Genomic DNA, 16,132 nt, shown 5'->3' with positions numbered 1-16,132 from the left:
CCCCGGGAGCGTCCCCGGGAGCGGCCCCGGGAGCGGCCCCGGGAGCAGGGCACAGGGCACTCCGGGGGGAAACGCGGGCACCGGCCTCGCCTGCTGGGAGAGGCCGGGAATGGGCGGCTGCGGAGAAGGACGGGGAGGCACCCCCGTGTGTTAGGGGCCGGTGGCACTGGTCGCAGAAGAGGTGGCCTGCAGAGGCTTTCATCTGAGGAGCAGCCTGGCTGCACAACTCCAGGGTGTTCTGGGGACTCCAGGGAGAGCACTACACCTCTTAGGCATTTCATTAGGAAAAGAACGGAGTAAAGAGCAAGGTGGACGCAAACAAGGGACAAGTTTTTTTCCATCCATGGCTTTTTTCATCTATGGGTTACTTTGAATGTGCTTGACAGAGTTAGGAAAAGGCCGCATGCCAAATGAACGTGGGTGGGTTCCTGCTCAGCTCCTCCCTGCACTTGCACAAGTGTCAGGAGGGTGAAACCCCTCCCAGAGCCCTAAACGGTTTCTTGGAAGAATGAAATGGAAAAGTGTCTTCGCAAAAGCGAGGCAGTGTATCAGAGGACTTGTTAGGTGTTTACGTTTCCTTGCTTGCATCTGTTACTTTTTTCCTAAATAACAAATATTCTTATTATGCAGAGGAGCCTTGGGTCTTTTCATGTTTCAAGCACATGTTTGAAACTGGGCAACGTAATTTATTTGCAGTCCCCTGCTCAGTCTAGAGGTTATCCTAATCCTCTGTATTGTCATTTAACTATGTTCAATTCATACATGAAATAAATATCTTTATCTCTACCCAGCATTTCTTGCTTTCTGTTTGGTTTTCTGCCATTACTAGAATCTACAAAGAACTAATCTGGCCCAGCTTTCTGTTTGGTAGGAAAGAGCGATATGAAAACCACTGTGGGGATAGCTGAACGTGATATGTCACAAGTGACACAGCAACAAGAAATTCCATTCCTCTCTCTCTCTGCCTTGTACTGCTCATACTAAAGACATTTTTATCTACTGAAGCTAAGGTATCCAGTAACTGCATCCAAAGTCAGTCCATAGGTTTGTGTCTTTCTAATCCCCAGTATTTCCAGCAGTGATCTGATAAATCACTTTGTGTTTTAGCTCGGTTTACGTATAATTACTCATACAAGTTGGAATACTCCTAATTATATAGGAGCAAGAGTAACAACAGACCCATGGTAGATTTTTGGGGGTATTCTTGTCCTCAAAAAAAAATATTCAAAATGTTGATAAAACATGATTTTCTCTGGAAGGGAAAATGGTTTTTCAGAATGGCATAGAAGAGCATGAACAGACCTAAGTGTCAGACCAGAAGTTTAGCCACTCAACTGTATTTTTTTCATGCAAATGCAAGCATAAGTAGACTGATATGGTAACTATTAATTTTGTTGGTGCTTGAGTTCATGCTTGAGAGTGTTTTCCAGCAATGGCTTCTGTTTCTTTATCTCACTTATACCTACATTTTCTGTCAAAATTAAAGAAAGTGAAAAGAGCTGCTCTAAAATTCTGGCAATACAGTCCTCATTTAAAAATGCATTTTTTTCACTAGTCAAAATAATCATGAAAACCATTCTACTTTTCCTCTCTAGCTGAAATTTAGTATTATAATTGTATTTAACATGGAAAAATTAATGACTTAGAAGAGAAACACATGGTGAATTTTCACTAAATTCAATAGCCAGAACCTGGTTTTCATCAGTTTGCCTGTTTTTCCATTGTTATTTCTTATGAAGTGTGGGCATAGCTTGACAAGAAAACCATTAGGTTTCTGGCATACAAGATTTATTAGCTGAAATCCAAGAGATACCTAAAACCCATTATTCACTATATAGAGTATAGAGCCATTTTTCATTACCGTGATGGTATGGATGTATGTAATTCTAAAACTTTAAAAAATGGAAGACTTTCAGCTTTATGCCTTTTATGCATCCGTTACGGGGTTTTACACTTTGCTGCTTGCATCTTAAGCAGACGTTTGTTGTCATGTTGAAAACCATGAACTGACCAAGAGGCTAAACAAGATGTCAAATGCTTCGCCTGGAGTGAATCTTTCAGGAATGGGAAGGATGAAACAAGGCATATCATAAGATAATTGTTTGAGAATTGCAGCCACTGACTTTTGTTTCAGACCCATCAGCTTGTCTGTAACTATTTAAAAAAGTATTTGTGTGGTCATTTCAATGAAAAGATGATGTTAATACATGTTTTGTTCTATATTGTGACTGATCACTTAGTTTCCAAAGGTATACCTTACACCTGATAGCAGCATGTGACTTTATGGTTGATTAAAGCTGATCTGTTTTAGGCTTCTGCATGGTCTGTTATGGATTATAATAGATAGAGTGCAGCCAGGTGTGGGTACAGAGCCATCATCAATAAAACCAGTAAGTTCTAAACTCTTGTCCAAATATTGGAAGGTCAAAGCATTGATACAACAGAAAGTGATTTACAGTCACTGTCTTCTTTTACAATCATGTGAAATTCAAAAACGACATAATGAATACCATGGCTTGAAATTGTTGTGGGAATGGGAATCTGAGAAAGTGATAAATATCCAAATACAGTTAAAGATTAATTTAGCTACTAATCCATACACAAAATCTGTCTTTCTCACCTTTGTTATGACTGATAATTAAAAAAATTATACTCTTCAATGAAATAAAATAGCAGAAATTCATACTAGAAATTAGGAAAATCTTTTTCACTAGTTTGCTAGTGTAGAACCTGTTGCCTGTAGGGGCTGTGGGATCCTTATCCTTAGGTGTTTCCAAGACTCAGACAAAGTCATGGATGACAATACGCTGGTGGCAATGTCACTTGGAGCAGCGAGTTGGCTAGAAACCTCCAAAGGACTCTTTCTACCAATACTTCTGTGATTCTAAGGTATAAAAAAATTGGGAGTAGAATGTGAGCATTTTGCATGGTTGAAAAAAGTTTAACATTACAACTTTTTTTTTGGTATTTGAAGTAATTCTAATTTTCATGGGAAAACTTGTAGTTTCTCTCTAACTGACACAGGCAATTAAACAATGAGCTATGAGAGAATTGAAGGAAGGTATCAATATTTATTAGTGGATTTATGTGAAAGAAATAAATGGACTTAACCATTCTGCGAAGAGCAGTTGAGGTACAAGGATTTAAAAATCTCAATTTGCACATGCAACTTGAAGGTATAATGTTCATAAGATTTAAATGCAACCCTAACTGACGCACAGTTGTAAGAAAGTTAATCGTGTTAAACTCTTAAACACTTTCCTTTTACACATTAAAAAACAGGGTCATTTTTACCTCGAACTGCTCAGGCTGTTAAAGTTTGTCCGAATTCTTCCTTGTTCACAGAACAAATAGTGCAACTTGAACTCTAAAGAATAACTCCATTAATGTAGCCAGCTAGGCTTGTCTGCAAACAGAAGTATTTGGACTCTAGTGGTAGAAAAAGAATTAGGCCATCACTGAATATTTTAAAAATGCGGTACTCAAAAGAAAATTCCAGTGATGTAAACAGGAGAGTCAGTAGCAGTTGAATGAAGAAATTGACAAAAAGTTGTATCTCATGTCCTGCCACGTATATTTTGCCAAATGTGCTATCAAATTCAGAAGATCTGAGCTGCAGTATTTCTGGCTAATGCAAATGATCCTTTACAGACAATGGTTATGCTGTAATGAAACAAGTACCTACATACCTCTGAAAAATATAGTTGTATGTATTTTCCATAGGGAAAACAATCAATTTCTTAGACTGATCAGTCCTTAGTTAGCCAGGGCTTTGAAGACCAACACTCAGATCTTAAGCTTCCCCTGCAAACTGCCAAGCAGAAAGCTCCAGGTTGCAAAGCATAGGTTGTGTGTACTTGCAGTGTTGCACTTTGTAGTGTGGTGCTGTATTCTCCTCATAGTTTCAGGATAGATTTCACAGGGAGGGGTTTACTGTATTAGTTTTGTCTGAAACTGAGGTGGGTATAGTTACCATTGAGAGATACTCTTGGAAAAAAGGAGCCTAATTTCTTACTAAATAGATCAGAAGAGTAACATGGCTGTTCTAGAAAGGTAATTAACTGGAGACAACTGAGATGGTTCAGGCACAGCCTATTTCTATGCTGATCTATTCGTAAGCTAAACTATTTCAAGTCTTTTACAAAGGACTGTGTTTTGTTTTTTTTTGTTTTGAACATAACAGTATTGGTACATAATTAAATGTTGTCAATCAAGCTAGCATTCATTTTCACTTATTGAAAACACATTTGTTAGAAAAACCCACAGAAACAATCAACCAGAAACATCTGAATACGTGCCTGAGTCCTGTGAAATCTACCATTTTTTAATCCCTTTTTTTTTTTTTACAAAGCCTATCAAGAGTGCTAAAGTTATGCAGATGTTTCAAAACAATAGCAAAAACTTAATATGCCATGGAAAGTAGCTTTTAAGGATAGATCTAATCCTAAAATTAATTTCAATATATGTCTTTTATTTATTTAACGGTAGATTCTTAGAAATATGTCTCCAATTTCACTAAAGAATCCTGTAATTAGGAAATGACTAATCAAAACACCAGATTTAGAACACAGGCCAGCTTGCACCTCATGGTGGGTAGGTGTTCAGTCTCAGCTGTGGCTCTTCAGTTTACCTGCTCTCATCTATGCCTGCCCACGGGATTAAAGAAGTATGTGCCTCAGCCAAGAAGAGCAGTGTCTGGAAACAACTTGCTGAAAGAAGTGGGGCTCCGAAAAATGAGGTGACCTGGTGAAATGTCCAGCCTTTTGCAATGTTCTTTGGTCAGGAGAATAACTGAGTTAGAATTTATGACATGCTCTGAGCAAGAATTGTCTGTGGCAGACAGGGTGTGGTGTTCCACTCTATAGCAGCTGGTGCAGATTGCCTTAAAAAAATAATTAGATAGCACTTCAACTCTGATCTAAAATATGAGTTGTATTCCCCTCATGGCTAATCCCCTCTCTGTGACCTGGGAGATAATGAATTTTTTTTCTCTCTACTGCAGGTGGTTAGTAGCCTTATCACCTCTGCCTTTGGTACCTGTGGAGCACAAGGGCGAGTTGACAGTGACTCATTTCTTTCAAATTGTATAATTCATTAGCTGAAAGAAATTAAATGCAGAGAAATTGTTTTCAGCTAGTCCTGGTGTCTGACTTCTATTTCAGATCCACAGATGGGATTTGCTGTTCAAAAGCTTGTTTCCATCTTCCCTACATCTCCCCAGGTATTTGTTGTCTGCTCAATGAGCTGACTTGGCTCTAACACTGGCTGAGTTAAACCTCCTGGGTGGTTTGGCACAAAAGTTGTTTCAAAGAGAATGGCAAGCACACATGGTGGAGAGGAAGCAGTATTGCGCCATTGCTTCAGTTCAATTGTCTTGTGAAATGTTTTTTCTGTCTGTGTCAGTTGACCTAAGAAAAGTCATGACCTTCTGCTAGAAACTTACTCGACAGTACTTTGCTTGTATCTTTAAGCTGCCATTACTGTTACTGAAACCTGAATGCGAGCCCTCAGGAGAAATGAGTTTGTCAAATGTCTACCCACATGTAAATGTAACAAACTTAATACTGCTTCTCTTGAGAGTATGTCTGTGCTGTATTAAAGCTGTATAAATGCACTCCTGTTAAGCCTTTCTTTAGGGATCAAGACATTACATTTCATATGTAAATTGGTTCTGATAAACCAGATTTCCCAAAATCTGCAGGATCATTTATGCCCCTTATCACCTAAAAAAACCCCTATCAGTGCTTTTACTTAAATGCTTTTTAATTCATGTTTCCCTTTTGCAGTATACTATAGAGGATCTCCGTTCTAGCAAAGGAGAAATGTTTATTTTTTGCATGTCAAAGAGGAGCTTCTTTTTACATTTTTCTCTATCCCTTCATAATTTTTGCATTTTGGTGCTGTTCATGCACACTTTTTCTTTGTATTGTGTACAGATACAGTATTCACCAAAAATTTATTGGCCGTGGTAGCGCTCTTGAGACAGAAATACTTGTTAGCTCTTCAAGGATATTTTAATCTTGTCAAGAGAGGCTATTAGAAATGAGGACCTTGCTGTTGATAGTTGATTGCAATATTGTGCTTTTACAACACAATGTGAAATTAAGTATTCCCTTTGTCTTTTCCTTCACTTTCTGGGTGCTTAGTGGATACTTTTAGGTATGAGCTCTCTATTTCTATGGTACAATTAGATAGTTTGTTGGTTGCAAAGGAAAGAAGAGGTGTCAAGGAAGTGATGATTCTGTCACCAATGACTCAGTTTCTATGTGGATGTTACAAAATTTGACTGTGATAAAGCAGCCCCCTATAGTTTTACTGAGGGTTTTTTTAACAGAGAGCAGATATAAGAGGGAGTTAGCAACAAAGTGAATGCTGATCTTGCAACTTCTTTTGGCAAATAGGCTGTGTGGCAGTAGCTGGCATCAGGTTAGAAAAACATAGTTGTAGAATAATTTACTCCCTAGTAAATTTCCATCTTTAAAAACTAGAGGTTAATTATAATCTTGAAACTACAGATTTTACGCTGGGTTTTTTTTAGAAAGTGAAAATATAATAAAGGAATGCTTTAGTTGTGTAAAAGCACCTGTGTTTTAATTGTAAGACAATGGAAAATGTTACCTGGTGTACATCAGTGAAGAAACCTTAAGAAATAAAAGCTTTTGAACCATGAGATTTGCATTTTATAACCTTCTTATTAACTACAACTTCTTTTTTGTGCATGGAATAATTATTAAAATTACTCCTATCTAGATATCACAAAATGCAGAAGTGAATTGTGTCTGTTTTTCTAGCAGAAGTTTTGACCTAATCAAAGGCAGATGATGTATTATGTACATTCTGTTCCTTTTTAGGCGTCAGCTCAAGTGAAAGTTTGATGTTTTGATTTTATGCAAATATACCTCAATAGGTACAGAAAGAATATGTGCAATTGAAGAGAATCCTGGCAGGAACCAGAAACAAGTAGACAGTGTTGAGCTTCTCTTCATTCAATGTGTTACTTCAATGTCTTTTGCTGCACTTCCCTGTTCATGAGGAATTTGGAACCTGCTAATTTACAAATGTCTCTTTAGCAAGCTTTTTATTTTTCCAGTATTATGGTGACAGTGTGTCTTGGCTCACATTAAATCTCAAGGAGCTACAGAAGTTAAGAGAGTGGCACGTTTAAAAAGGGAAGTCAGCTATTGAGAACAACACGAGCATATGCTCAACTCATCTCTATTCAGAAAGCACTTCATTGAAAGATGCTCTCAGCAGAGAAGGTGTCTAGCTTCAAGACTGAAATTCCAAAAAAGCAAAAGTCATTGCTTTTAGAAAAAGCAGTTGGCACCTACCTCCCCTTTTGATTTGAAAAGGGTCTGCTGGTACTCAGTAGTTCTGAAAAAATTGTCTGCGTAGTCTATGGCTACCTTTTATCTCCACATCCAATGATATGAAGAGTTACAAGCAGTTTCTTCTATCAGGATCTTGAGAACAGCACTAAACTTAAGAATTCTCTTAATCACCCATGGTCTGACAGAGATGCTCTGCAACTTTTCCCAAACTTGTGACCTCTGATTTGAGGCATCCAGCTAATGCTTATTAGAATAGTTCACCTCTAATTACATGATGCTTCAGTTTACTTTCTGCATTGTGAATGTTCAATGCCTTTTAGAACTGGATGTCTCATTTTGGATAGCCAATGAAAGATGTTAAATCTTGATATGTATGTCTCAAATATTCAGTTTAGTGATTAAAAATATGCAGGAAAATAAAGTTAAGGACACTCTTTTTATTTGTAATGCTTTCATTAATGTCTATAATTTTGAGCTGCTTATAAAACAAATGTAATCCTCTCGTTTAGATAGATTTAATTTTGGAAGCGTGACTAGGTACTCTGATTAAAACAAGTGTTCAATTTGTTATTTAGATAAAAGGACATCGGCAGTGTCTGTGACCTAAGTGTTTCAACATTCCATGAGGGAAAAAAATAGAACCGCATGACATAAAACTATAATGGTTTTTCAGAACTAAAATAATAATGCAAAAAAAGCCTCCAGTTTCTATATATTTTAAAATAGGCTCAAATGGTTCGTATCTAAATAGCTTATGCCCTCATAAATATTTTTAAAATTCTTGTGTAAATGAGTTTTAAAAATCTTACCTAAACCATAAGCCTTTAAGTGAAGAAAAGTTGGATGAAATCCAAGTAGCAGAAAATAACAAAGAAACACGAGCAAGGTGAGTTGTGTTGAAGGGTAAATTGCAGTCATGATTGAAAGGTAGTATGTATTCATTAGAAGTAATGATTGTTATATCTTGGATAGGGGAGAAAGTATATACATAGGAACATACAAGCTGTATGAGAAAATAAGAGGTGCATTGACAATACAAGATTGTTGAAATTACAGCAAGAAGCTGACATTGTAATACAGAAAGTGAAGAGAAGGTAAAGATGGAATATGAAAGGAAATGTAATGACATGGGAAGTTATATCTTATGAAAAGTAATTTCCACTGCATCCAGAATAAGAGATACTCTGGGAAGGAGACAGTAGGGGTCTCCAATAGATGGCAGGAATCATTCAGACACTGAAGAGCTTGAAATTGTTGAAGAAATGAAATGCATTCTTTGTCTCACTGTTTACAATAGCAAATTTAGGACAGATACCTGAAAGATAGGCATTTTCAGTAGTTCTGAAGGGGAAATATTAAGGGAAAGCAGAAAAAGAAATTAAAAAAAAATCCTTAACTTTCTGATTTAAAAACAAAGCCCAGTGAACATTATCCAAGCTGAAAGTAGGAAGAAAACTCTTAGTTTGATTGATACATTTTGAGTTGAATGCCCAGAGTCTCTGTGAAGTTTCTTTATTGATTTCAAACTCTGATTCAAAATATGTCCTGACACAAACAGCTGCAAAATAGCCAACAGAGCACTTTTTAGAAGAATTGTGAATTTTAGACTGAGGGAAATAGTACAAATGATACAGAGATGTTGATCGGGCTTGAAAAGAATTGAAGTATTTAGATTTTTTTTTTAAAGCTTTTTCCTTCCACAGCTTGATTTTGGTTTTCTGTCCATGCTATGTCTTCCTCCAGTTTATAAACTTACGTAGTCCATATAGCCTGACACAGAGACTTCTCAGAATTTTATCCCATAGTGGGAATTATCCAAATGATCTAAATCTGTTACTATATCTTTGATGTGTCCCTGTCTTTTTCTTGCTTCTGTCTAGCCTTCCGTACAGAAGGATGACCCACAATTTCCCCTTCTCTTGGACTTCCTCTCCAACATCACTGAATTTTTTCCACATGACTCTGAGTCCAGTGTCTCTATTTAAGTTCTGTTTGGTTGGCATGGAGTTTATCTTCCCTGACGTGGTCACCTTCACACAGTGAGAAGCTAAGTGGGATTTGGGCGAGCTAAATAAAATATTTAAAGAGAAGTAGAGCAATGCATGAGTCAAAACTAACTTCGTAGAATTGTTTCAATGTTTTCAATTATACTTTCATGTTACTTGAATTTGAAAAGAAATTTTTTATTAAACTATAGTGGATTGCCTTTTGCAGGCTGCCAGATATCCACCCAGCTGCTCTGTTCTCTCACTCCCTCCCCTCAACAGGACAGTACAGAGAGCAAGATGAAAAATCTCTTACTTTGAGTGAAAGGCAGAGAGATCATTTACCAATTGCTATCAGGTGCAAAACAGACTTGGGGAAAATAATTGAATATATTGACAGCTAAAACCGGAGTTGGATGGTGAGAAACAAATAGAAGAACTAAAACACCTCCCCGCACCCTTCTTTCCCAGGCTCAATTTCATTCCTTCATTCCCTACTCCTGTACCTCCTCCCTGACGTGAGCAGCTCAGGGGGATGGGGGATGAGGTTGTGGTCAGTCCATAGCAGTTCCACTCTGCTGCTTCCTCCTCGTCACGATTTCCCCTGCTTCAGTGCTGCAAGGGCTGCAGTCCTTTTAGAACAGATCCTGTATGTGGCCTCTTGAGGGGTTGCAGCCCATCAGGATAAGCCTGCTACAGCATGTGTCCTTCACAGGATGCAGTTCCCTCAGGACATAGCCACCTGCTCTTTTGTAGAGCCCCCCCCCAGGCTGCAGAGTGGATACCTGCTCCATCCCAGGTCCCTTCCATGGACTGCATGGGAATCTCTGTTCTGGTGTCTGAAGCACCTTCTCCCCTCCTTCTCTCTCCTCGGTGTTCACAGGATTATTGTGCACACTTACATTTTCTCACTCACTCTCCTATGCAGGATTTTGCTCTTTGTTAAACATATTTTCCCAGAAGTCTTGCCATCATGGCCGAGGGCCTCAGTTGTACCCTGCAGTCACCTGTTGGTGCTGGCTGGAACTGTCCATGTCTGTCATGGGGCAGCCCCAGCCCCAGCCTGCGAACCCCCATTGCCACCTGCACCTGATACTGAGAAAGCTGAGAAAAACAGGCAAGTTTTACCCTAAATCATGTAAGAGGAAGCAAAACCCAGAGAAATAAAGTGAAAAAATTATCTCTCAATTTTATTTTAAGGATGAGCAATAAATTACATCCATGAAAGACAAAACAGTGATTGATACAGTGAAAGCTTTTGTCTGGAGGGCAATGGTGATATATTTTAACCATTGGTGGAACCATCAAGTCCAGAAGACACTCATAAGACATTACAATATACTGGCTGAATTTTCCTGTGACAGAATATATACTTTATTCTATCTGTATCAGGTGTTGTAATTAAAAATATCTTTTCCTTCAGGCCTTACTTTTCTTGTAGTGTTAAAGCTTATGAGTATGGCATCACTACTACTTCGATTTTATTAATCTATTATCATACAATTAGTTTTGCAAATTTCTTAAGATCCATTATCCTGCATTTAAGTGTACTTTTCCAAGGGGTTAAAGAGCACCCCACTAGTGCTCTTCCTAACTGTATAAATGTTGGGTTTTTTCCTGCAGAATGTGTATGTATCCTTTTTATTTTCTTCAATAGTGTAATGTGACTGTTTGCTGTTCTGTAAGGATTTGTTGATGTTTTCCATATTATGTGTCCTGGAAGAGAACGAATAGGAGCATGAAAATAATGCCAGGAAGAAATCGAGAATGTGTTTAGAAGGGAACAGTCAAATGGCATACACACTCAGCAGCCAGGCTGCTGTGTCAGGAAATGTGAATTGTGGAAATCATGTTTTCAAGTTAGCATTCATGTGATAAAATTGCAGAGACTATGGTTTAGTTGTGAAATAGTTGATTTTAGCTCCCAATGTATGAACTAAGGAGAAAACAGTTTATAGATTTCTCTGCTGGATGGATCCTGAGAAAATTACTTATTGGGGTGCTCTTCTTGAGTTACAGAGAAAACATCTGAAATGCAGTATTGGATGGTTGGTCCCAAGTGCACTGTACATGAGAAATTCATAACTGGAGAGAGGCCAAGAAAATCTGTCCATATTCTGTTTTATTTGAAATGAAAAAGGTAGCAAGATGTCATAGTAAATTAAAAGAGATATTAAAATTCTTGAAGACAGTAATGAGTTCTGGAAACAAGCTTTGCTGAAAAGACCAGATGCTAGATGAAATGCTGTGCTCCTTTGATCAGAAGGAAAAGTCCATGGCAATCCAGATATTCAATAGCATTAGGATAGAGGAGGTAAAAAAGGCATTATATAGGTTCATATGTCTCACATATGAAACTGTGGACTCAAGCAGAGTCACGAGATTATTTTAAGGCCAGGAGAAAATGGCAACTTCGGATTTGGAAAAAATGGATTTGCTTGATATGGTCATTCCCTTATCAAGAAGCCTAGAAATTGCTGCCCTAGGCAAGTTATAGATGTTTCTAAATTAGAATGGAGGAGTTTGGTTTCATTTTATTTTTTTAAATGGGATTCTTAGAAATTTTCAAGACATTTTAGGATTAAAGATGAGATTTCATGCCACGTTGGTAGAATTTTTGCTGGAAAAGAGCCAGGTGAATGTCATTTTTCCTTGGGTTTACAGAGGCCTTACTGGTGAATGTATGGGCTACCACTGCGCAATTAGTGCTGAGGGTGTACTAAATCAAGGTCTGTAATAATATGTGTGTGGTGAATTCAACACAGTTCCATTTTCCATTCTGTAAAAGTTCTCTCAATAAAAATATTATTTTCCAATTGAAACATCAGCAGACTCGGCATGGGATATGAAAATCAGGCTACATACTTTTCAGGCCAAATACTGTTCTCATATACTGTGTTATGCTTTTCATAATCTAAGACAGAGGTACATGTTTTGCATGACTTCTACAAAAATCCTGATAAAATTGACACTAGCTAGGATGTAGGCCAGTTCACAATAGCTTTAACTGAAGACATCATTTAGCTGCATTACATTTAAGATGGCTGATGCTAGAAGGAAAGATCCCAGATCTGCTTTTACAGTGCAAATTAGAATACGCATGCATTCAGAATGCAGAGTTGCACCAAATTTATTAATCTATTTTTAGAGTAAAGGTGTTGTTTTATTTTTCATCAGATAGGAATTTACTCTGATGACACAATTCAAATATTCCTAGTCCTTCCAAAGGGCTTTTTGGTGCTTGACAGTAATGACAATGTGCAAAAGCACTGCTTCAGCTGCTGTGAACAGCTCTGATCTTACCCACTGGTTCCTGCCCCTGCACTGCTCCTTCTCTTATCATGGAACAAGTGTTTTTGCTGCCAAAAAGCTGTTCAACTCAATGATCTGATCCAAGTGAAATAGTTAATTTTTTCTTCTTTCTCTCCCTTACTCTGTGCCCACCAAAAAATTAAAATGTGAGGCAGGGGAAGAAAGAAAAGGCTGGGTTTTCCAGGCAGTCTAATGTACAGAACTAGTTCCTTTCATGGACTCAAAAACATCCAGAACTGACAATCACTGCTGGGTGAGGAACCATGACCTTGTCATTACACGTATGATTGAGTGTTTTCAAACTAAAACGATTGATTAAACTTAAGGTACAGTTCTGGTTACATTTCTTTGGGGCTGCCATACACACTGTCTTTTGGAAAAGAATGTGGGTGGTTATTTTCAGTCAGCTCAGTCTACTAGTTCAGTGTGCTTTTGTGCAGTCAAAAGGTGGTGTAGTCTGGGAACAGTCTGAAGAGGAGAGAGGGAAAGGGAAAATGTGCTGTTTAAATTAGTTTCATCAGGACTGAATATGAAAATGCAGTCTTGCATTGCAATTGTTGGAGTAGAAGGAAGCCCTTCTTTTATTAGTTCAGTCCATTTGGCAGTAGCTTGTGATAAACAGAAAACTCTTAATTCAGATGAATGTCAGAAATGACCCATATAGTTAGGAACCATGATGTTCTGATCAACAGCTTTTTCACGTTGTTATTCCCATTCACTGCTCTTTTTACCTCCCCCTAGGTATTGCCAAAACCATAATTGTAGCCTTACAGTACCTGAAGGGAGCCTACAAGAAAGACGGAGAGAGATATATTTACACTCTACCCTGTCTGATCATTCTGTTGCAAGGACATGTCCTGAGTTTAGTCTCTCTTTGTTTTAAAAATTATTACGTAATTGCCATAAAATTCTTTCTTGTCCATGAATGTTGAATTCATTGCTCTGTTGTCCAGGTGCTGAGTACTGCAAAAAGATAAACTCCAAGGAACTGTAGCCCTTGTCTGTCAGGACTGTGTGAATTTTAAAAGCTCTAAAGCAGTCTGTGCACATGATCTCAGCCAGAATATCACTGCTTCATGGCACGTGCCGTGGAAGGGACTATTCTGCAGTTGTGTCTCAGGAGACACATGGTGATTTCATGAATAATTTTGTTGAAATTTCACTTGTTTAAGCTCTGTGTGCCTCCCGTCCCCCCACCTCTCCCCAACTCTCCCCAGTTTAGGATAATTTGATTTCTGTGAGTAGGGGAGACCTGGAATTTTGCATGGATATGTTATCATCTTATCACAATAGCTACTTAAAATGAAGTCCCAGCATCAGCAAAAGAATTAAGGCAAGAAATAACTGTGGGGAAACTAGTAGTTTAAAGAATTCCTGCTGTAAAAGCTTCAATATTTTTAATCTTTAAATCAGAATTTCTGTGTTTTCTTATTAAGCTTTTCCAAGCAATAAACATTAAAAAAGCATTTGCAGTACAAATAAATGGCAATGAGTTTGTTCAGGTACAAAATTTAATGCAAAAAAGGGAGGGAGATTTTACATTTTTATATCAGGTCAAGATACTGTACAAAAGTCACAAGGTGAGTAGTCATTAAAGAGATGGCATCTTTTAAAAGAGAACTCTGACTCTGAAGTGAATTTCCTTCCCTTCCCTTCCATCCATCTTTTTCACCTTTCCCCGGAAAGCTATTTTAGTATCACCAGATTTTGGTGTTAAAACCTAACAGATTTGGTGGTCATCTTGGAAGTATTTTTCAAGAATAACTTTACAACTTCAGAGTAGGAATTGCACTGAAAGTCATCGACATGTGCTGCTAACTCATACAGTCACTTTTGAAAACTACACTCTGCACTTTTGAAAGTTCTCCCAGTTTGGAGGCTTACCACTTCTTTACTAGTCTCCAAGCATTAACTTTGATTTCTGAATGGAGAATCTGTCCCTGAATTATATGAAAAAATGTGATTCCCTGATGAACAGATCCATTAGTTGCTATATTGTGGGAGTGAGAAGAGATTGTAGCAGAAAATGGGTGTATGCTGGCACAGAGATTTTTTGTTGGCAGTACTGGGAGTCAGGGAAATCTTAATATGGGGACTTATGGATATAGTTTCAGCTTGATTATAATGAGAGGATAGACTTGCTGTTATTTCAATGGAGCAAGATTCAGTTCTCTAGTTTTTTCTTGAAATTTCCGGAGAGGGAGAAGATAAAGGGATATACTTGTCAGGCACAGAAAAAATAGGGATTATTTTTAACCAAGTCTAGATAAAATTTGAAACCCACTTTTTTTGTCCAACCTTTCAAAGACACTGCAATTTGAAAAAAACAATGAATTCTTTTCTTCATTACGCTTTGGTTTCCTTCTCTGATGTGAGGTTTTATTAGTCCACAGATACCAGAATTTGCCATTTAAATAGTGAAGACTGTGCCTAAACTGAAAGATGAGTAAGGGACACTGGCTTAACCCTTAGATCTGCATCATCTGTGCTTTACATCCATAGCTTTTATCAAGTGGAGGGGTCAGGTGTAAACGACCCACACAGTTCTTGGAAGAAACCAGTCCCAAAATGTCTCATGATGGAAAGACTCTACCTAATTTGGTGCTACCTATGTCCAATTTGCTCAGATAATGAGAAGTGCTAAGGCTTGAATCTCCTCAAAAGTTTTCCCTCCTCAGAAGGCTAGGGTTGGGATGGTCATTTAGCATGAGTTTGATTTGTTTACAGCATGCTTAGTTGCAAAGTCTAGTGTTGTCAATGGGCTGGGGACCCTACTTCCTGCAGAATGTGGGAATGCTCTGAGTGTGAATAAAATGTTGCTGAAGCCTGACTAGATGGCCTAGAAAGGCCTTCATCAAAGTAGGAAGCTGTCATAAATACTGTAATTTAATGGTTTGTTTGTGATGAAAATTCTGAGTTTGGTGTATGGCTTGTGAAACTTGCTTCTAAGGATTCCACTTACTAAGTTACCTACTGATCATGCATAGCTGAGAGAGCCTGCTGCACATGACAGGGCAATAGCAGAGAAAGGTTGCCCTCACACATCCAAAGTGGGAAAACGGTTTAGGACAAGGTAGGTGTTCAACCTGTAAAATCAGATAGTTTTATGTTGATAGGGTAGAGAAGAAAGACCGTGAAGGTAAAACCATCACCTTGGGAAAAATATGTAACCAAATCTGTGATTTGTCAGGAAAGACAGCTGTGAAGTAGAATGGTAGGAAAAAGAGAAACTGCATAGAAACACCAAAACCAGGGCAGTTCAGAACCCAATTAGCCTTACGTTTTTCTGCATGACTTTCATTCTTAGCTTCATCTGAATTTGACTGTATCCAGGCTATTCTTACGGTGTGTTCCTCCAACCTGTGTCAGAAAGAAATTGGTTTTATGTTATTTGTAGTCCAGTTTTGTACAGAGTTAGAGGATTATGAAAATATCTAAGTGCTTATTTGGTCTTCCAAACTAAGCTACCAAGCTTCTCTGGTTTCGTTTTTTCTTTTTTTTTTT

General features: G+C 38.0%; 1 protein-coding gene across 4 annotated transcripts in view; it reads left to right on the top strand.

Moving 5' to 3' along the window:
- Nucleotides 1-16,132, top strand: part of CORIN (corin, serine peptidase) — a 123,570-nt gene that overhangs the window by 28,120 nt on the left and 79,318 nt on the right. The gene's annotated exons all lie outside the window — the stretch shown is intronic.

The sequence above is a fragment of the Corapipo altera genome, unplaced genomic scaffold (assembly GCF_003945725.1).
Source record: "Corapipo altera isolate COAL_440 unplaced genomic scaffold, ASM394572v1 22b, whole genome shotgun sequence".
NCBI lineage: Eukaryota > Metazoa > Chordata > Aves > Passeriformes > Pipridae > Corapipo > Corapipo altera.
This window is presented reverse-complemented; position numbering and strand designations above follow the sequence as displayed.